Here is a 21,364-nt window from a genome sequence, read left to right as displayed (position 1 = left end):
AACCGGTGAGGTGAGGCAGTATTATCCTTATTTGATGGATAGGGAGTTGAGGCTCAGAGAGATTCAGGTCAAAAGTATCCACTAATTTTGAGTGCCTAATTTGAGAACCCAAACCTGATCAATCACAGTTAACATTATATATTCAAGCACAGCTCCCACTGACTTTAGCTGAAGCTGTGATTTTACAGGACTTCTGAAAATCTGGCTCCATGGTCTCAAGCTGGGCACCAAGAAAATAAAGAACAGTTATTGATCACATGTGAAAATGTTGGTGTTTGACTTGATTAACATCACACAGGAACTTTGTAACAAAGGCAGAGATAAAATCCAATTCTCCAAACCAGCATCAACTGCCTGAACCATGAGACCTTATTCTGTTCCTGCAATCCTCTCCCTCATTCACTATATACCTTCCAGCTTCTACAACAAATGAGGCAGAGGTCTTACAGATAGCAGCCTCCTTTACTGCACAACATTGATTCATCCCCAATGCAAGTCCACCCTTTATACTGAATGAAACAGGGACCTCAAGGAAAAACAGTACATAACCATGTAATTAAAAATTGTAGGAAGGAGGAGGAGACAGAGACAAATTAAAGTTCCACAGCTAATCTTAATTTTGGCATTTCCTAACTGAGTGCTTGACTTTGCAACTTTGTGTTCTTTTAACAGCTGTGTGTGTACTAGGTTTCTTTAAAAAGCAGACTAAAATATAGAAACTCCATCATGTTAAACACTTATATGCTTCATCAGCAGGATTGAAACCTTAAGATCCACTGCACAGACCCCTGACTTGAGCTAACTGAGTAACCAATAGCAATAGGGGGTTGTCATCCTCTAGGTCAGGGGTGGGGAACCTCCGGCCCGCGGGCCGGATCCGGCCCGCGAAAGAATTTGATCCGGCCCGCGGGCAGGCGGGAAGTGCGCGCCGCCGAAACCCTGCCGCCGTCTGCCCATTTTCGGCGGCGACGGGAGCTCGGAGGCGGTTACTGGCCCACGGCACCCCGCGGCCACTGTAAAACCGCACCGCCGAAAAGGCGGAAACGGCGGCGGCATTTCGGCGGCGAGGGGGTGGAGTTGGCGGCGGCGCGGTTACATGGGGGGGGGGGGGCGGGCAGTTCCCGCCGCCGAAACCCTGCCGCCGTTTGCCCCTTTTCGGCGGCGGAATCGGCGACATGGCCCGCGAATGAAGGTACGAATATCAAAATGGCCCTTGGCAGGGAAAAGGTTCCCCACCCCTGCTCTAGGTGGACCAGAGGGGGATGAGACATTTTTGGCCAATGGGTTTTAGAGATAGTTGCTGACAGAAGAAAAATGGTGAGACTCAAGAATTTTACTAATATCTAGCTCTTACAAAACACTTCTCATCAATAGATCTTAAAGTTCTTTACAAAGACCATAATCTTGAGTTCCAGTTCAGACGACATCTCCTAGTTTACCCCAGGCTTTACTCCTTTTGCTCCATCCTCTTCAAAAAACTTGTCCTTTCCTCATTCGTGGCTCCGGGTCTCAGTTGCTGTTTACAATCCTTAGGCTCCCATCCCAATCCGTTTCCTTGCCCGGCCATTCCCAGTACCCTCCTCCTGGTTCCTCTTCCGATCTGTGTCTTGTCTCTCCTTGCAGTGGCTCCCAGTCTTGCTGTCTGGGCTCCTTATGTATGGACGGTTGTATCCAGGCTGGTCCCAGAATATTAAAGAGACAAGGTGGGTGAGGTAATATTTTAATCGGACCAACCTCTGTTGTAGAGAGAGAAGCTGTTGAAGTACACAGAGCTCTTAAGAGCTCAAAAGCTTGTGTCTCACCAACAGAGGTTGGTCCAATAAAACATTACCTCACCTACCTGGTCTCTGGATACCTAATGCAATTTCGGTCTCTCCATGCTATCTCCCCCCCGAGGCTCTGCGTCCAGCCAGTCCCTCTGCATTCATCTATCGGGTATGTCTCTGCTACCCTCAGTCCATTTCCCCCATTCCTAGTCCCATTCTCTTTGTCCAGCTGGTCCCAATTTCTCTCAGCTCCTTGTCAGATCTATGTTCTCCCCACCCCAGCAAGCTGGCCCATTTCCTCCTTGCCCAACCAAGAGGCCAGCCAAAGGCCCACACCAGAAACAAAGGCTAACAAATGTCATCTCTCTGCTCCAACACATAGGGACACTACAACATTTCAAAGAAAAAGGCGTCAAGAATGTTTTAACATGCAAAACATTTTTTCCTAGCTACATTCTTGGAAATGGCGGAAATTTAAAAAAACAAAAACAAACACACCCCCAAAAACCAGCCAACCAAAAACCCAAAACCTTAAGACAGACATGCAGCATGGAAAATTTCAGTGCAAAAGGTTAAAGTTTTGCAAAAAGTTATAGGCAACTGAAAACAGGGTTTCATGATTGGAAGCAGACAATTTTACTAGGTGGGCCTACCAGACACCTATAATCCTTTACAACGGCCATGTGATGTTTGTGTTTTCTAGACACTTGAGCATTAGTAAGGCCTCAATCTTGCAAATACATATAGATGTGATTATCTTTATTTGAAAAAACAGGTCTTCCACATCAGCAGGTATGCTGGAACCCCCCGCCCCAATTTTTCCCTCCCAATCTCTTGTGCGAAGCCTGATCTAGATCTGGCCCTGCAGGTAAGGTAGATAAGGGAATTCCTAGTTTGAGAATCTTGCCCAGGCTTAGGCATGAGCTGGAGTATGAAGCAGCTCAGTGGTTTCAGAACGTACGTGGTTCTACGCATGCCAACCAGCAGAAACTTAGGTTTTAGGGTCAGGCAGCACATATGGGGATTTTGAGGATCTCAATGGTGCTTAGATTGGATTTAAGTGCCTAAATGGCAGTTAGGCACCTAAGTCCTGTTTTAAGCACTAAAATTAGTAGCCTAATTTTCAAGAACACAGAACATCCAGCAGCAAACACTAACTCCAGAGTGACCTGTTGAACACTCAACGCTTTTGAAAACTCTGACCCTTCCTTCAGGTGCCAAAATACAGGTTTGGGAGCCTAATTTAAAAACTCCTTTGTTAAACCTTGGCCTCTATTTTTGGTACAAGTTTTTTTGTAAGTGTACAAAAGTTCACTCTGAGACAATACAGAAGGACTAATATAAAAGCTAATGAAGATATAGAGTACACCTAAGACACTACATCTAGTGAGGATGAAAATTTCATTAGTTCTATTTCTGTGTAGTTGCACAAACGGCTTTCTAGAAGGAAAAAAAACAGGCTAGGACAAGACCAATACTTGGCATCTCCAGCCTTAGGGGCATTTCTGCATGCTGAAGCAAGTGTTTGTCTGCCTTTTATTGGAGCGATTCCAAGGTCAACTCTATACACACCTGCACTGCCAAGGCCTGTTCTGTACACATCTTGCAATTCAGATTGCCAAAGAGATTGGTAAATCAATACAAGAGGTTATGTACTCCAGTGATATCTGAACAATGACTAAAGTGCAGTGTGAAAAAATAAATACCTCACAGTAGTAGCCTTCTTTTAGCCATTTTTCTTTTGGCTTTGGCATGCAGATGATTAACTGGCATTAGTATATGATATGAGCACCTGATGTTAAATGACAGAGTTCTGCAGTAGCAATAATTAGAACCACTCATGTTCCCCCATCATTTCATAAAGCAAAACAATCCTACAAATTCCTTATGCCTCCCCAGATTGAATATCAGATTGCGCCTTGGAAATTTAGACTGAAGTCTAATGTTAAATTCTATTCTTTGAAACTCTGTTCATACATGGGACTAGACCTAATTTTATTGATCTTCTGCTCCTAATAACTGTTTTCCAACTATAAATTGAAGTTGTTTTAGAAGGTACATAGGGATATGCTACTTTTGCTTTATAAAATGGGCAAGCACTAAAGTCTGCAAATGGGAGGGGTACATACTGTCAGTAAGAGCAGAGGAGCAGCTGATGTGAAGACAGCAATGGCTATTACACATGTAGTCATAATAAACAAGCTCATATTCAAGGGGAAGCTGGAGCATAGTTTCATTATGATTTCCATGAGTGATGCCTGTGAACAGTGTAAGAATTCTAATGGTGTGTGTCACCAATTCCTAAAAACTGTTAATGCAAAAAAGTTAGAGACAAGTTTAATGGGCATATGTTTTAGAGCTTGTCATGTGTGCATGACTGAAGTCGAGGTAAAACACTGTAATTTTAATGGCCACGGTACATGCTTAGCCTCTTTGTATTATTCAAAAGCAAAATTAAGCATTGAGCATGCTGTGATTGCACTTGCTATATAACTTATCCACAGAAATTATCAGCATGATACAAAGACAACTTTTATTTTCTGAGGCAGGAACAGTTTGTCAAGTCAGTCTCTTGGCAGCACCCCGCTCCCAAATCAAGCTATGCATGATGTTGGGGTTACATAACCTGAACAAACTAGGAGTATTCACTACAATACATTTTAGGTAGGTTTAAGACATTCCAATAGGTTTCTTCTCCACACACAACTTTATTTTTTAAAGAATGTGCCTATTATCTATCTATCTATCCCTCCCCCCCCCCTCCCACACACACAGAGTCCCTTCTAAATGCTATGTAGGGGTGGTTATACAACCATAAACATTGTGACTACAAGAAAAAATAAAAAATTAATCTGCTTTTCAAATGTAAAAATGTGTATGACTGAAAGGTGGGACTATCAAGTTTGAGTAATGAAGACTGATAAAATGTGACGGATGTTTCTGCTCAGATTTGAAAACAAACTGAAAAGGCAGTCTGTTACATACTACAAAATTAGAGAGCTGTTTTGATTTACAAATAGGAGGCCTGGCCCTCCTCTTACATATACATATTTGTCTTGCACCAGTGTAAATCCATTGACTTTAGAGGAATTACTCCTTATTTACACTAGAGAAATAAAGGAATGAAGTTGAGTGCATTTTAGAATTAAAGAAATACATCCAAAAAAACCGTTACTTTAAATCACCTTCTAACCTTGGATTTGTTAATAAGACAATAGATATGTAAAATTCTTCTGGGAATCATACCAAATTTTTATTTCTATTTTGCAATTAGTTTTCCTTCATACATGTTGAATATTTGCATATGTACACCCAGCTGCTACTTGACAAGTCTTGGGTGCTAATATTCTCTTCTATTCACATTTATCTACATTTACCACTATGGCAGCTAAACAATTAGTATCGTTCTAGCCATAAAAATAATAAAGGGCCACACTGTGCCTAAAAGGTACAAACTTGCATTTATGATGGTGCAGACCTGCCATACTCCATGTGAACTCCCAAAGGGATTGTGTCAGTGAGGCTTAATTCCCTAGCTGCTCAAGGGAGACATAGGTAGTGTGCAAACTGCACTATTCCTGTTCTCTGCACCTAACAAAGTGTGGGGTAGGGGAAGGGGGCCATGGTTCCCTCTTTTCCATGCTTTTAAGAGCACAACAAGAGAGCAGTTCCTTCATTCCTCTGAACACAGGGACTGAAATACAGAGGGTGTGTACACATGGGAGAATTTGTGTACTTGCATCAGTACTAGCGACAATCTAGTCACAAGGGAGGAAGGATGGTCATGTGGTTAGGAGGCATAAATATTGGAGTCAGGAAACCTGGATACTATTTGCAGCCTGCCACAGATGGCCAGTTTCTTAATCTGTGCCCCAATTTCCTCATCTGTAAATTGGGGATAATACCACCTACTGCACAGCAAGTTGTTTAGATAAATTCATTATTGATGTCTATGAAAGGTTTTGAGATCGTTGAATAAAAAGGTACTATAAAAATTCGAAGTACGGGTCTTATATTCCAGAAGGGGTGAAGAGCTGTTTTTTGCATTTAGACATAAAGATGCATTATGATGTCACTATTGTACCACTGGGCCTGATTGGTCTGGACCAGATGGGGAAGGTGGGGAGGGAGTGGGATGGGTCTAAAATGACTCTTCCTACTTGTTTTCTCATGGATGGAGGGAGTGGAGTTTCCCACCCTGCTGCACTGAACAGATTGCAGGGACCACCAAACACCGGGGATCTCAAGAGAATAGCAGGAGACCAAAACTTTCCATGTGGCTCTGCAGCCTGCTGTGGCTCCTGCCCTGCTCCTTGGCAGCATGGGTCAAATGGAGCCATCCTGTCAGAAACTACTATAGTCACAGCTTACCTCAGGATCCCTCTTAAATGGGAGTGTAGCAAAAAAGTCCACAATGTCATTTCTCTCGAGTTCAGGGATGAAAAGTAGGAGTGGGAGCAATAATGTGTACACCCTAGCCCATCTACTTCCTCCTAACACAGAGATCATTTTGACTACCCTTCACATGATGCAAGTAAAGAAAATTAAGCTTCTGCAAAGGAGATTGAGTCCCACTTCATCATGGGAGAGTAGGAAAACATCCCTCCAGATATGCTCAACTAGTACAATGCTACTCCATTTTCATGTTTTCTAAATTTCTGCCTACATTTACAACCACGTTGCTTTCCAACTCAACCAGCTGTTGCTTTCCTCCGAAACACCAGTACTTCAGTTAAATTTCTCATTCTCCACCCCCCAAAAGTTGTTCTTGCCTGTGGCGCATCCTCCAACAATAACTCAGTGTCCTACTAATCTTATCTCCCAATTGCATCTTGACCAATTTGCCTATTAAATCCCTAGCAAACCAATCCCAAACCTGATAGTTCTTCACCCTTTCCCGTCCATCACAGTTGGAGATTCTCTACATTGAAAAGACTTTACACTAAACAAACAAGTGTTAACCAGGACAATTTTAAACACAGCAGTCCTTGTTTACACTGGGTGGTTAATGTGTAATATTATCCTGATATTTCCCAGTGCAGACAAGTCACTGTTGTTGCTACACACACCCCCACTACTCCTCTTATGCAGTGTGAATTGCATCTCAGTGAATTTCCTGAAAACAGGAAACACTAGGGCTCAGTAAGAATGGTCTTTGTAGCAGTACCTCTCCCCTGCACCCATGGACTTAGAGCATGAGAAAGTTTTGAAGCCCTTGATGACTTTGGGAAGAGTCATATTAATGTTACCAACTCCAACCTTGTCTTGGCATACTCATATAGGGAAGAGATTAGCCTCCCAGCAGAGAGCAATACTATTTTTATTTCTCAGAAATACTCTGGTAGATGAACAGCGATGCAGCATAGGTAGGACAGGACTGTTTCAAGTTCATTTTTCCAATGCAATAAAACTTTTAAAAAAACATTTGCTAGTCACTTTAAAATAAGTCTGTATAATTCATATACAGGTAAGTTTAAGTCACAGGTAAGTTTAAGTTTTTCCCTCTTTGGGCAAATTGAAGTCATGCCACACAGTTCCACTGCAACCACAACCTGAACACGTTAGATAGCGATCCACAGCTGCTAGAAAGACTTGCTGGACTGTTGAACAAGTCCATGGGTGGCACTTAATTACTATATTGATTGGGCCCTATATCTTATTTAGGAAGGAGTTCACGTAAATCAGTGTTTCTCAATTTTATTTTCCCCCGGAACCCTTGCGCGCCCATGCCATACCCTCCGCCGAAAAGTCGAGAAAATCTTCCTCTTTTCGGCGGTGCGCAAACTGCTGTTCAGCGGTGCACAATTTGTTACTTTCAGCTGCGCGGTTCCGCTTCTTCGCGGAACCCTTCAACCTAGCCCACGGAACCCTGGGGTTCCACGGAACACCATTTGAGAAACACTGACGTAAATGATACCCTAAAATAAAGTGTAAAACTTCCTTCCAGCCTGGACATCCCACTGATGCATTCTGGGATATCACTACAAAGAAACAATCTTTTACAAACAGCAAAAGTAATTTATGGAGAGCTAGAATTTTCCAAAGAGCTCAGTTACTTTGGACACCTATATAAGGACTAAATTTTCAAAACTGCTCAGCATCCAGAAGCTCCTATTGACACTTACACACAGGGTTTCAAAAGATCTTACCATATTGGACATGGAGTTATACTGAAAATCCAGTCCAGATTAGAAGAGCTGAGCCTTTTTCAAAATCTACCCTTAAATGCTGTCCCAAATATCAAAAATGAGACATTCAGCACTTAAGTGTAAATTATATACACTTTAATGGAAACAGTTTCCATACTACTAGGAATTAAACCCCCATCCCCACAAATTTGGGGCCTAAAAGTTGAAAATGTTCCAGTAACTCTTGTGGTTTTTCCCCTTAATATTAAACTTCCAAAAGTGTTGTCAAGTGTCTCAGTGTGTATACCAACCTAAAAAATAAATTAGTTTTAGTATCGGAAGTTCCTCTTCTATAGGGAGCGCTATGTTACTATAGGTATTGGTGAGCAAAAGCATATACCTGATCAGATCAACAAACCACAGAAGTAGAAGCTACCTGGCCTGAGGCCCTGTGTTTTCACACCAGCTCCCAAATCTAGCTGTTGGGCTCCTGCAAAAGCTATTGACAGGAAATGCCAATTGCTACACCCTGCATCAGCACAAAGACTGGACAAGTAAGAGTTGGCTGGGAAAAAACCACACACATTAAATTAACTACAAAAGTTTTGAAGGAAAGGAAGAAAATGATACCTTTGTATCATTCCCCCTTCATCTATATTTTTGCATGGAGTCTACAGGAGTTTCCATGGAGTAATGGGAAAAACCCCTATTAAAATGACTCAGGCCAAAGTCTACACTAGGAGCACTTTGCTAATACAAATATATCAGTATACTATACGAGCAAAACAGTCCTAGGGTGTATGCAGCTTATACAAGTAAAACCTATTCCCGTGCCACCCTTGGAAAATAAGCTATACTGCCACAGCACAGTTTTCCTGACACAGTTATGTAGGTCAGGGATCATTCCCCAACCAAGACCGTTAAAGTTTGAAGTGTAGATGTGGCCTCACTCCCATTTCTGACCTTGGGGTCAGGATTCTTTGGCTAAGTGTACCATTCACCTTGGTAGTGGACCGTAGTGTGGCCCAAAGTAATTTTGGGAGAGCTGACAGTATGCTTAACCCTGCCCTGACGAGATTGCAAATACTCAAATGTAATAAAGTAAAATTGATTTGCACAGCCAATAGTACTTTTTGTTTAGATATTCTTCAGTCAATGACATGAGTACACACAGACCCTAATGGTTTCTTTGGAGCCTTTCTGGTCTACATACATTATTTAAAAACAGATGACTGATCCCAATAGCTACATAACAAGCATTAGTTTGTCATTCAAGTTCCTTTTAATGTGTGGCTCATTGATATACAGGACAAATGGGCCGCCAAAAAAAAAAAAAAAAAAAAAAAAAAAAAAAAAAGTAGTGCATATGCCAGCTAATGATTTTTCTAAATAGAATAGTTAGAAATGTAAAATACCAAAAGCACTAGACTAGACATCTTTTAATTAAGAGAGCAAATATTTAGTTATTTTGCTTTAGCGCTCTTCAGATGCTGGGCCTGACAGTCTTTACTCTGATTAAACTTTCATAGAGGCCAGTGGGAGTTTTGCTGGAGTAAGGTCTGCTGAACTGGACCCACAGGATTGGAGAAGAACTTTCAGAAGGACTGGACCAAAAGGAGAATCAGATATCCACTTTGATTAGAGAGACATGATTTTCTGCTACTATTACCAATCCATGCAGTGTCTGTAATCTGTGTTTTTCAGTTTTACTTTATTGTAGTTTAGGGTTGAACTCAGTATCATGTAAATTCCATGTCTAGAATTCCCTTCAAAGAACCATGGCACTTGCATACTCCAGGGCACTCACATACTACTTGAAGGCATATTACCAAGTCACATCCTTTGCAAGTATATCCTATTTCCCTCATGCCCATGCACAAACCGGAAGCCAGTTCAGTTGCAACTGTCACCAAATTCAGACCAATGGTCCATCTAGCCCAGTAGCCTGTCTTCTGACAAGCAGCTGGCAGTGGCCACTGAGGGAATGAATAGAACAGGTAATCAAGTAATCCTGCCACCCTTTAATGATTTCAGATTGTGAAGTAAAGGCAATCAATGAACAAATGGGAGGTTTTTAAAATCCTCTCAGGTATTTTAAAAATACCTTGTTGCAAACATGCAGCAGATGTTCATTACACAGGTTTAGATGTACTTGCTATATAGTAAACAGGATGCAAGTTTCCTTGCAGTAGCTACGTCTGCATAATTGGTGCTACAGTGAAATGTTAAGCAAAAAGAATACAAGAAGCCACATGCTTCCTGTTATTTAAGGAGATAGTAACCTATTAAAAATCCTAAAGGTTTATGCACTGGAGCATGTGGTAACAGGCTTGAAAAAAATAACTTAGCATCTTAAGTGCCACTCCCTATGTCTAAATATTTATAGAACAGCTAAATATTTTCAGAAGAGAAATGTGGATTGCAGTTTGAAAAGGTTAATCTCATAACCCGTAACAGAAGCAATCCATTAAAAATTACAAAGTCATGAACATTTGGGTTTTGATAGGTCTGCATTAGAGAAGCTAGAAAGAAGACAGAAGGAAAACTCAAATGCATAATATTGTGTATTTGCATGATCTGCCACACTGATGGAGTGGTGTATCTTATTTGTCTATTATTTTAAATATCAAAGTTGAAATTTATGAATTGTTTAATACACTTTATATACAGTCCCCATACAAATACTGTATCAACCAAATGTAAGTCAATTAAGTCTGGTTCTTTAGTATGCATGTGTACAGATTTAAAATAAAATGTAACTACAACAGGAGTAGGATTTTCCAAAAATATCCTCTGCCCTCATTTTAGTTTGCTCACAACAGCTATAGCAGGCCCAGTAGCAAGTTTCTCTGAGTAAGTACTAACATTTGCCTTACAACATGAGTTAATCATCAGCTGCTCCTTGGTACCAGCAGCTAACACCACAATAAATAAAGAGTTGCACAACTGAAATGAGTAGAAGCAAGCTGTATTTGTACAGCACCTAGCATAATGGGGTACTGTTCCACAACTAGGGCTTCCTGAGGTTTATGGTAATATAAAGATAGAGCAGGTGTAATTCCAAGAACAGGAATGCTTATTGCATAGTTTGAGATTTAGAAAAAACAGCAAGAGATAGTGCAATCACTATCAAGAGTCAAAAGGGAAAAAATGTTTACACTTGAAGGATAAAGGTAGCTGGTACATTAACATTCATACATCATGAAATTCTACTTAAACCTTCAGGCAGGGCCTGCCCGTCATATTTTATCAGAAGACAAATTTAATCAAACATTTAATCTGTCTATAGGCAACTGTTCTTTTGTTTGATCAGCTTCCAGAAGGGAGGGGCAGAAAGTGTACACATGCAACTCAACAATGTTGATTTTGAACTGTGAAGGCCTAAATGGTTTGGATATTTTAGCACAGCCCTCACTTCTCTTGTGCCATTAGGGCCCCAGGGATCTGAACCAAGAATTATTGTTCAATTGATTTCTAAACCAGGATATGGAAAGCTTCTTATAACACCCTAAGCTAGAAGAGCACATGGATACCGCCTATTCTCCAGGCTAGACTGGGACCCTCGATTTTACACTTTATTCCCCTTATTACTTATGGCAAAGCCCAAATTAACATCTTCGGTGAAGTGAAAATGACTCTCTTCTTGTCACTGAGATCTTTAAGCCTGAATAAGGGGATGGATGAATTAAGAGAGAGGGGTAGTGGGGACTGGATAGGTTCATTTGATAACTGTCAACATGTTATTTTTATTTTAATATATTATGTTCATATCCAGCAGTTTAAGTTTTTTTAAGGACATTCTGAAAGAACTCAGCCACTTCACATTTAAGTGATATGGCTATCAATTAGGCTTCTATAAAGTAAGCAGGAAACACTGACTACACAGGCATCTAAGGGCACTTACCACAAACTTTCCAGAACACATCTAGAGATTCACCAGCAACTCCCCTTGAGTAAGATCTCAGCAGCTATGCCTCGACTGAGCAAGGCTGACTTTACATGAGCAGAAATCTTTCTACCTTGAAGTAGGAGAGAGGTTATATTGTACTTCTATAGGGTCCATTTTCAGATTAGACACTAAACTAAAGTCTTAACCATGTGCATAGATCCTATGCATTCTTTTAACCCACCAATTCTTTTTAATTTACATTCTGGCCACCTAGCTTCCCCCTGAAGTTTCAATTATGTAGCCTTCACTAAGTCTTCAGTTTGTTGCAGTAGCTGTTAATGCATCGCAAGACTATGCATTTCCATGTCTAGATTAGGGAGCAAAGTGTGTGTTGTAAGGTTTATTAGGATGAAAGATACCACTTTTTAAATAAACTTAAAATGCAGGAGACTTTGTAGCATTGCATTATAAAACAAATGCACTGTATGTTAAATGGATGACAACTGTGACACTCACAAAGGAATTCCCCTACTATGATAAACAGAGCTAGTTATACCTAAAAGTGAGATTTGGCACTTTGCACGCTGCAGCGTTTGACTTTTTTTTTTTTTCCTTTTAAAGTAACCCACTTCCTTTTTAGAATAAAGGTTTGTGTCACTTAGATAGTATTCACTCTTGCCATTTATTTCCCCCCCTTTTCTGTATCTTCTGCAGCAGAAACCAACATAGCTCTTCGAGTTAGTGACACTGTGGACCAGCATCACTACTGGTAATGTAGTGATGGTAGTGTAATCCCCACACTATAGTTTAAGGAAGTAGAGTGGATAGCTAGTTAATTCAGATACTGTGGTTCCCATGTGAAGTGTAGCTTTTTCCTTTCACAACAGGATTGTGGAACTGAGCTTGTTAAACATTGCTCAACCTATTAGAGCAAGTTTAAAAATAGAGCCTAAAAACAACTGTAGACTATGCCTTTATATGCATGTGAATTTGTTCCAGCATATCACCCTGGAATGGTAACCCCTGAGAGGCAGTTTTAAAGTTAACTACAAATGCAAACACTACATGTTAGTGAAACAAACAAAGATGTTTTTGGAAGTGAGAAACAACTTTTATCAAAATAATTTCTGATTTGATATTTAATTAGAAGATTTTTAAATGGCAAATGCCACTATTCTAAATAGGTTTAAGTTACCACTTTAACCAAGGCCCTGTCTACAATAAGGCAAGTCAACTGAAGGTGAAAGTCAAGTGCATATAAATTAAAAAGGGTGCTAAACCATGGAGTGAGTGATCTCAGTCATGACCATGGGTAAAGCAGTCTAGTGCCGGGCACTTTACTCCTGAGAGCACACTCAAGAAGGGCAGCTTTAACATCCTTTAATGTATGTGCTGACTTCACACCTTCAGTTAGTTTACCTCAACTTTCCTGAATATCCCCATACAGATAAGCCTTAAGAGCCTGAGCAGTTTGGCTAGAAAAATCCTAGTTAGTGTGTGTCCGGATGCTCTTGGAACAGTGTTTGTGTAGACAAGGGTGCAGTAGCTATGGTTCAGAATACAAGTCAGTATGGCCACTATAGTTTAGTGCAGTGGTTCCCAACCTTTTTGGCTCCAGGGCCACAGATGTAATCTTTTACAAGCCTGAAGGGCCATCAGTCTCCACCAACAGGCCCTCCATCCCACTGCAGCCTGACGGAAAGAGTTCAGCAAGGACGCAGCCTCCTCGCTGACCTCTCCTCCGTGGCTGCAGCAGGGAAGCCACGCACCTCCCTGTAGCCCCATGTGCTCCACCTCGGTCTCTAGACAATGGCTCCCTTCTGCAGCTAGGGGAATGGGAGATCAGTGCTCCCCTCACTCCGGCTCCAGCAGGACCCCAGCACCTATGGACCTAGGCAGAACGCTTTGCCATACTCCCTGCTACATCCAGGGAGAAGGGAGCACTGATTTCCCCATCCTCTTGGCTACAGCAAGGACCCTGCACTGGTCTTTTAGCCCTGAGGAAACACTCTGCCTGGGTCCTTCAGCAGCAGCTCCCTTCTGCAGCCAGCTGTAGCCCCTCCCCCCAGGCCACTTTTGGCCTCCGGGGCCACAGGTTGGGAAGTCCTGGTTTAGCGTGTAACTATAGTTCTAGCTTAGATGGGGCTTAGAAGCCAAGTTTGGTTCTTTCAATCACACATATTTAAAGGCAAAATGTCTTGCCTGGACACCCCTAGCTCCAGGTGAAAGCTGCACAGCTGTCCCTAATTTGGGCTGCAGCTCCTTTTACTGGGAATAGGCAAAAGGCTCCAACTTGAGTGCGCCTAGAATAAGACTGCAGCTAGGCAGAAGCGAAGCAGAATTGACCCAACTGAGTTAGTTGGCGGGTGGTGGGGGGAAGGAGAAAGTCTACTAGTCAAACGAATGAGATGCCATGTTTAGCAACAAAAAATCCTTGACACCATAGCTACAAACTGACACACCCTAGAATGCACCAGAAGTGGCATGATTTTGATCTGATAGCTTTTATTCATCCTAGTTCAGCACATTCAGCACAGAGGACTTCAGAATGCAGACGTCTGCATTTATATTTAATATCTGAACCACCATTTAAATTCCCCCCTTAATACAAAATATGAACCCAGGCCCCTTTCATTAGACCCACCGTTTGCCAAATATTATGAAACTTGATTCTTTTATTGAAGTTAACTACAATTTTAGTTCTAAAATACACCATAAATTAGTGTATGTTTACACTACTTTAAGCAGTGACATTTGGCAGTTACTTGCCCATTCTGGAAGCAGCAATTTGCGAAGAAGGGGGATGCTACTTTACTTATGTTTAGTATACAGACCCCCTCCAGTCAGAACTTTGAGAGATTTGGTTGTTAGTAAGGTTCATTAGGCTATTTTTGTAAGTTAGCCCTTTGAAAACAGTTTAAGAGCAGCATTTCACACATGGAGTGAGTTCACATTTTCTACCTTGCTGCTGGTCATGCAATTCTAGTAAAGGAAAGTGAGGTGCAAAAAGCTTTAGAAGGCATAGAAGCTCTGTTATGCAAGCCTTCCCACCTACAAAAATATACTGGGCCCTCTGTACCAGTGGCTGACTCTCTCTACCTTCAGGGAGAGTTACGGTAGGGGAGTAGTTTACAACCTGCTGCCCATCTCTTCTCATTTAGCCCACCCTTACAGTTGAGATACCCCTCCACATACTGTGACACTCCTCAGTCTATCTTGGTTTTGCATTTCATGCTGTCTCCATTATGGCAGTGTCTCAGCATTAAGGGCACAGTGGAAAGAGGCAAAAGAAGTTCACTGAACTCCTTCTGTGGAAGAGTCAAAAAAGTGGGGGAGAAGTGTCAGGTACAGATGTGCCAGAGCAGTAGGCAGCAATGTTTTGTTTTTTGTAGCAAGCTAATAGGCAGATTGTGTTACACAGCAAGTTAGTGATTATACTCTCTGGTCTGAATTGACCAAGCATTAAGAAATAAGTCGCATTGAAGAAGAATTATTGCAGGAATTAAGGATGCACATTTGATCATATCATCTTACTATAGTTATAAGCAGTTTGACACCTGCGTAAGAGTAGGAAAGTTGTTAACTGGTTGAAGCTGCTAAGATTGTATTTTAGACGTGATACATCACTGATTATGTTTTGGTCCCAATAGAAACCAAGAAATTAAAAATCAGCTACTGCAATTAGACTAGGCTCCAGCATACTCAAAGCCTTCCTGGAGCCCAGGGTATCCCAGGTATCACACCATCAACAGTAAGTCTTTAAACTCAGACAAAATGCTCAATGTAAGTGACATCTTTCTAACTGAATTCCAGATACTTCTGATGGCATAAACATGCCAGACACTAGAATCTTCTATTAGCTTAACTGTTCCTTTTGCCTAAGTGATACTTCAACACTGAATAGACAGCTCACTAATCCAGCAGCTGCCAGTATCTCTGGAATAGGAAACCTCTACCTACCATGTGTGGAGGACACGGGGGGAAATTAGGCACTGGATCTTATTCAGTGTTGAGCAAATACAAAATATTAGTAAAAACCCAGAGGGGACGATGATCTCTTTCCCCTCCCCCGTTTTGAAGACTTTGAAGAGCTGCACCTCACTTCAGTAGCTGCAGGTAATCCAAGATTTTATTAACTACTGGCCTGCAGTGTGAACCTCCCAATTTCAAGTCAAGATAACAGTTAAGTCAATAACCCATTCCTCCCATTGCCTGGTTGTTCCAGTTTGTTACATAAAGGAGTTGTATTAACAGTGCCTTTTAGCCTAGTCAGTCAACTGAAGGTTTTTGTAAGAAAGCCACACTATAAAATTGCTATTTTTAATAAGGCTACTACACCCAAACTATGATCCATATTAAACTAAAAATATGGATGCTCAACCCCAGACTAATTGATATTTTTGAGCATTTAAGGCCTTATTGCTATTTTCTCCTTCCCTTTGTTCCCCCAAGTTCTAGGGATTACTCCATCCAAGTCACCATTACTCAGGAGGAGCCGTACCACTAGAGCAGTGGTTCCCAACCCTTTTGGCTCCAGAGCCACAAGTTTATTTAGTTACACAACCCTGAAGGGTAAACAGTCTCCACCAGAAGCCCCTCCTTCCCACTGTAGCCAGATGAAAGGAGCTCAGCAAGGAGGCTGCCATCCTCCTCACTGATCTCCAGTCCCTCCAGCTGCAGCAGGGAAACTGCATGTGTCCTGTAGCTCTGGGCACCCCACCTGGGTCCCTCTAGGCAGCGGACCCCTTCTGCAGCCAGGGGGACAGGAGATCAGTGTTCCCCTCCCTCTCACTCCAGCAGGGACCCCCAGCACCCATGAACCCAGGTGGAGCATTTTTGCTGTGATCCCTGCTACAGCCAAGAAGAGAGAACTACTGATCTCCCATCCCCTTGGTTGAAACAAGGAGCCTGCACCGGTTTTATAACCTCCCATGGCAGCACTCCACCTGAGTCCTTAGGCAGCGGCTCCCTTCCACAGCCAACAGAAGAGTAGCAGCAAGCCCCTTTGAAAGGCCATGGGGGCCACTTTTGGCCCATGGGCCACAGGTTGGAAATGACTGCACTAGAGTTTCATCAGCCAACAGCTGCCCCAGGATTCTTTATGCTCTATAGTACAGAAAAGTCCACACCTTTGTGTCCATCATACCCTAACCCTTTCCCCACTCTCAGCTCCCTGGATACCCCTCTACAAGGGCTGGATAGAGAAACAAAAATACTGCTGGGCAGGCACCACCTACCATAAAGGAATGGGACAGGTCTACATGCAGAGGAATCTGCATGAAATCCAAGAGGCACCAGCTAATCCTAAATGCACCTCATCCACCAAATAAAGTTTTCCTTAAGGTGAAGTGCATGAATACAAGGAGGTACGATTCCAGTTTAATGGGACTGAGTTATTCAGTGTAACACCTAAAGAGGAGCATCTCTACTGGAAGTGAACAACTTTTTATCTGGCCCTCTTTTGGACAGGCCTTCTTCCCTCCCCCCTCCTTTTTGTAAGGCTCTGCTTATGCCTCACTACTTTCTACTTATCCCTCTCCCAGCTTGTGCCAAGGCTACTCATGTTGGCTCTACACATCTTGTGGCAGCCATAACAAAGCATCAGAATCAAACATTTATATTTGTGTTCACCATGCTCCTATGACAAAGGATATACACTTTGGGTAAGAACAGCACAGGCATTCTCTGCTATAGTGGTGGTAGGGATCAGCAGAGGAATAGTAAGAAAGTTGCTGGGGTTCTGGAACAAGTCTCTGTAGTTTGAAATAGATCATCTTATTTGGGTGCAACACAACTGTACTAGCTTCAAAGATATAAATTTAGCAAGTATGCTTTTGTAAGTGTAAGCACACATTTCTAGAACAATACTTTTGATATGTATATAATTAGATCATTGGCTTCAATCAGCATCATTGCTGAACATATCAGCTGATATGTTCCTTTCAAAAAAGGAAGAAAGCCTTCCAAACTTTACATCTTTTTCATAAAAGAATATGAAAGTTGAGACAGCATATCAGGGATTAACAATAAATTGTTTGACAATTCAAGTTTAAGAACCTTTGAGCCCCATAAAATTAGTCCTCTAAATTTCAGGGTCTAATCCCCCCATTTCTATCTTAATTTCCTACACGTAATCCAGAGAAAAAGAGACAACTGCTTGATGCTGGATAAGGAGGTCCCTTCTTTTCTGTTATTTGCAAATTATGCAAAACTACTCAGAATACCTCTCCAAGTAGCACAGACTCCAGTTACCCCAGGGTTAAGATCAGGCTAAGAGGCTGTAACAGGGATCCCATTCAGTTATGTAACTAGACTCCACTTCACTCATGTGACTTACAGAACAGAAAAGCATTGATTTTTGCAAGTTGGTAGCAACCGCAAGTGATTACACAACCTCCAGGATAACAGAGGTCAGACAATGTGCACTTTAAACTCCCTTTTCCCACCATTCTCTGGAAAGACAGAGGCAAACAGAATGTAAATGAACAATTTAAGAGGGATAACATTAGTCCCTGTATGGTAGAATCATAGAAACATGGGACTGGAAGGAACTGTGTGAAGCAATCTAATCCAGTCACCTGCCTGCACTTATGGCAGGCCCAACCATTATCTAGACCAGGGGTGGGGAACATCCGGCCCGTGGCGGGACGGCCCGCGAAATCATCTGTTCTGGACCTGGCAGCGGGGGGAATTCAGCAGCGGCGCGGTTTCATGGCAGCGGCGGGGTTCCGTGGGGGGCAGTGCCCGGCGCCGAAAGCCTGCCGCTGAAAAACCCTGCCGCCGTTTGTCCCTTTTCGGCAGCAGGCACTGCCCCCCCCCCCCCACGGAACCCCGCCGCCGCCGAATTCTCCCCCACCACCAGGGCCACCATCAGGCCCCTGACATAAAAAAGGTTCCCCACCCCTGATCTAGACCATCCTTGACTGTATTTGTCTAAAAATCTCCAATGACAGATTTCACAATCTCCCAAAGCAATTTATTACAGCACTTTACCACCCTGACAGAGGAAGTTTTTCCCTAATGTCCAGTCTAAATTGCCCTTGCTGCAATTTAAGTCTATTGCTTCTTGTCCTATCCTCAGAGGTCCAGGGATTTCTTCTCTAGAGTTTTAATTTCCTAATTCCTTGTTCAGTCTAGTTTTAAATGCAGCATCTTTAAAAGACTAACAGGATCACATAACATTTCCAGGGAATATTTGTAGACTATTGATATACATAAGTAAATCCCAAGTGTTAACACCATGGTGCAATTCCAATACTTCAAAATCATAGATTTTTTCCCTTATGTCTGTGGTCTGAACACTTGTTTGAGGTTGTTCAATTGGAAAACTGGATGTTACCAAAAAAAGTACTAGTCAACTTTTATGACTGGTCAATCCTACACAGAGCTTTCGGCATTCCTCCTTAGTAAGCCACCTCTGCAAATCAAAGTCCAGTGCTTGGAGAGGGTACAAGCTCACAAAAATGGGTCTATCTGCAAACTGTGCAGAGGACTAGGAGATTTAAATGTCTCACTGAGACTTCAACAAGCATTACTATTAGAAACCTAACTGACAAAGGACTTGCCCTTACAAGTGAAATAAGGAGAATCACAGACATTTTAGTCACCCAAACTAGATCGCAAATGTGACCTAATTTAGATAACAGCAGCAACCAAGCACCTTACATCCTTGTTCGGGAGTAGTGGAAAAAATTACTCCCCGCCCCCATGCTCTCACGGAAAGGGGGGGGGGGTGGGACAGAGAGAAAGATCGAGAACTTTCTTCTGCAGCAACTAAAAACTCAATGCAGACGAGGTGAAGGGAAAAGGAATGACCTCTCCCCAGAAGGCGCAGCCACATCCTGGGGATGGGAAAGGGGACGAGAAACGAGACCCTTCCGCAGCACCCCGAGCTACACCCTCCTACAGACGAATAATGCGGAAAACAAATAAAAACCCACCCAGACTCTCGAGCCTGGGGCGGGGGAGGAAGCGTGGACTCTCCCCAGCAGCAGCCGCCGTCTCCGCCAAGTTGGTCTGCAGCCAAACAACCCCACAAGAATGCAACGCGGTCACATGACCTCCGGCGGACGTGCAGCTCCCGTCCCTCTCCAGGGAGACCCTGCGCCATCTTGTACTGACGCAGTTACAAATACGGACAGACTGTCCCTCTCTCCCCGCTTAGTTTTCGCCTCAGCCTCGGCACTGCTTGGGTGGTGGGTGACGGGGCCGTCTCGTTCCCTTCTCATGAAGTTGTCTCACCCTTTCTGCCCTCAAAGCCTCCCCAGCGCTGGGATCATGGCGCCCGATTTCTCCCTTCGCACCAGCCTCCCCCGACAGCTCCCCAGCCCTGCCCAGCTGCGGCTGCCCCTGCTGCAAGATGATGTCAGCGACAGCCAATCAGGGCGCGCCTAGGCAGCCCAGCCAGCCTGGCGATTGGCTTCAATGCGGTCCGCTCCCCCTCCTCTTGACTCAGTCCTCACCGCGGTTCGCTGCGGAGAAGTGGCCAAGGCAGAGGCGGGGGGAGGGGAATAGGAAGGGGAGGAAAAAAAAAAAAAAAGCCAAAACTAAACAACCAAACCCACCAAGATATCAGCCGCCATTTCGCGCAACAACAGGTAGAACCCGACCAAGCAGCCCAACCAAGCGCCCTAGGGAGAGAGAAAGAGAGAAACAAGAGACACACACACCAGTTAGACAGGAAAAAATACCCTCAGACTCCGCCATGGCCACAAGACGTTTAATCACTCCCTCCCCCCCCATACTCGATGCCTTGTTACAGCCGCCGCCGCCTCTGCATCCAGAGCCCTTCACCTCAGCTCCCTCCTGCCGCAGCAGCGGTTCTTTACAGCCCCACACACTGCCTCTGCGCCCAAGGTCTAGGCTACGGCGCCGCTTCTCGCGGCTTCTCCGATCACCAGCTTGTGGCGACTCCCTCCATCGAGGAGCGGTAAGAGCTGCCAGCCCAGCTTTTATGCGGTGCCCCGAGCTTGCGCACTGAAGGAGGCTCGCTCAGCCCCTGGTGGGCGTCGAATGAAACCCCAGCCGCCGCCGCCTCCCCTCCCTCATCAGCCATCTCGCCGGAGGGGCTGAAAGCCAGGCAGGGAATGTGGATGCGGGCCGTTGTGCGGGCAGCACAGTACTCGCAGGGCGGAGATGTGGGTGGTGATGGTGCTGGTGGGGGAAGGGAAGGGAGCTCAGCCAGCATCAGCAAGAGAGGGGCTGCACCTGTCTCACACAGGCCGACTCCTTACCTCCTCCTAGTCCAGAGATCAGGGCAACCCCAGACTTGCCCCCACAAGTGTCATCATAATTCTTACGCTAAGGGGCAGCCTCGCGGGCTGAGCTGTCCCTACTGCCTCAGCCTCGTCCCTTGGAGGCGATTCGCCTAGACAGGCCTGCGCTAAACCCTCATTCACTTGGGGGAGAAACTTCCTCAGGTCTCACTAACTGAGCGGGGGAGATCCCCTCAGCCAGCAGCGCTCCCTATGTCACTGCATGGGCTTCAGGCAAACCTCTTGCCGCCAGTCTCACTCTGCCTCGCTCTGGGGCGGCCTCCCTCCTTCCCCCCCCCCAGTCTGTGTGCGTGTCTGGCTGGCTGG

At 43.8% G+C, this 21,364-nt stretch overlaps 1 long non-coding RNA gene across 1 annotated transcript; it reads right to left on the bottom strand.

The window, feature by feature from the left end:
• Positions 1–1,075: 1,075 nt before the first annotated feature.
• LOC137163959 (uncharacterized) lies at positions 1,076–20,912 on the bottom strand. Its single transcript, XR_010922886.1, has 3 exons — positions 20,577–20,912; positions 20,348–20,413; positions 1,076–1,676 (listed from the first exon to the last, which is right to left on the bottom strand). It is a non-coding gene; the product is annotated as an uncharacterized lncRNA (long non-coding RNA).
• Positions 20,913–21,364: the final 452 nt, after the last annotated feature.

The sequence above is a fragment of the Emydura macquarii genome, unplaced genomic scaffold (genome assembly GCF_026122565.2).
Source record: "Emydura macquarii macquarii isolate MOO-44397 ecotype Brisbane River unplaced genomic scaffold, CSIRO-AGI_Emac_v2 contig_2636, whole genome shotgun sequence".
Lineage (NCBI taxonomy): Eukaryota > Metazoa > Chordata > Testudines > Chelidae > Emydura > Emydura macquarii.
Note: the sequence above shows the minus strand (reverse complement) of the source record. Positions and strands in the feature narration are given on the sequence as shown.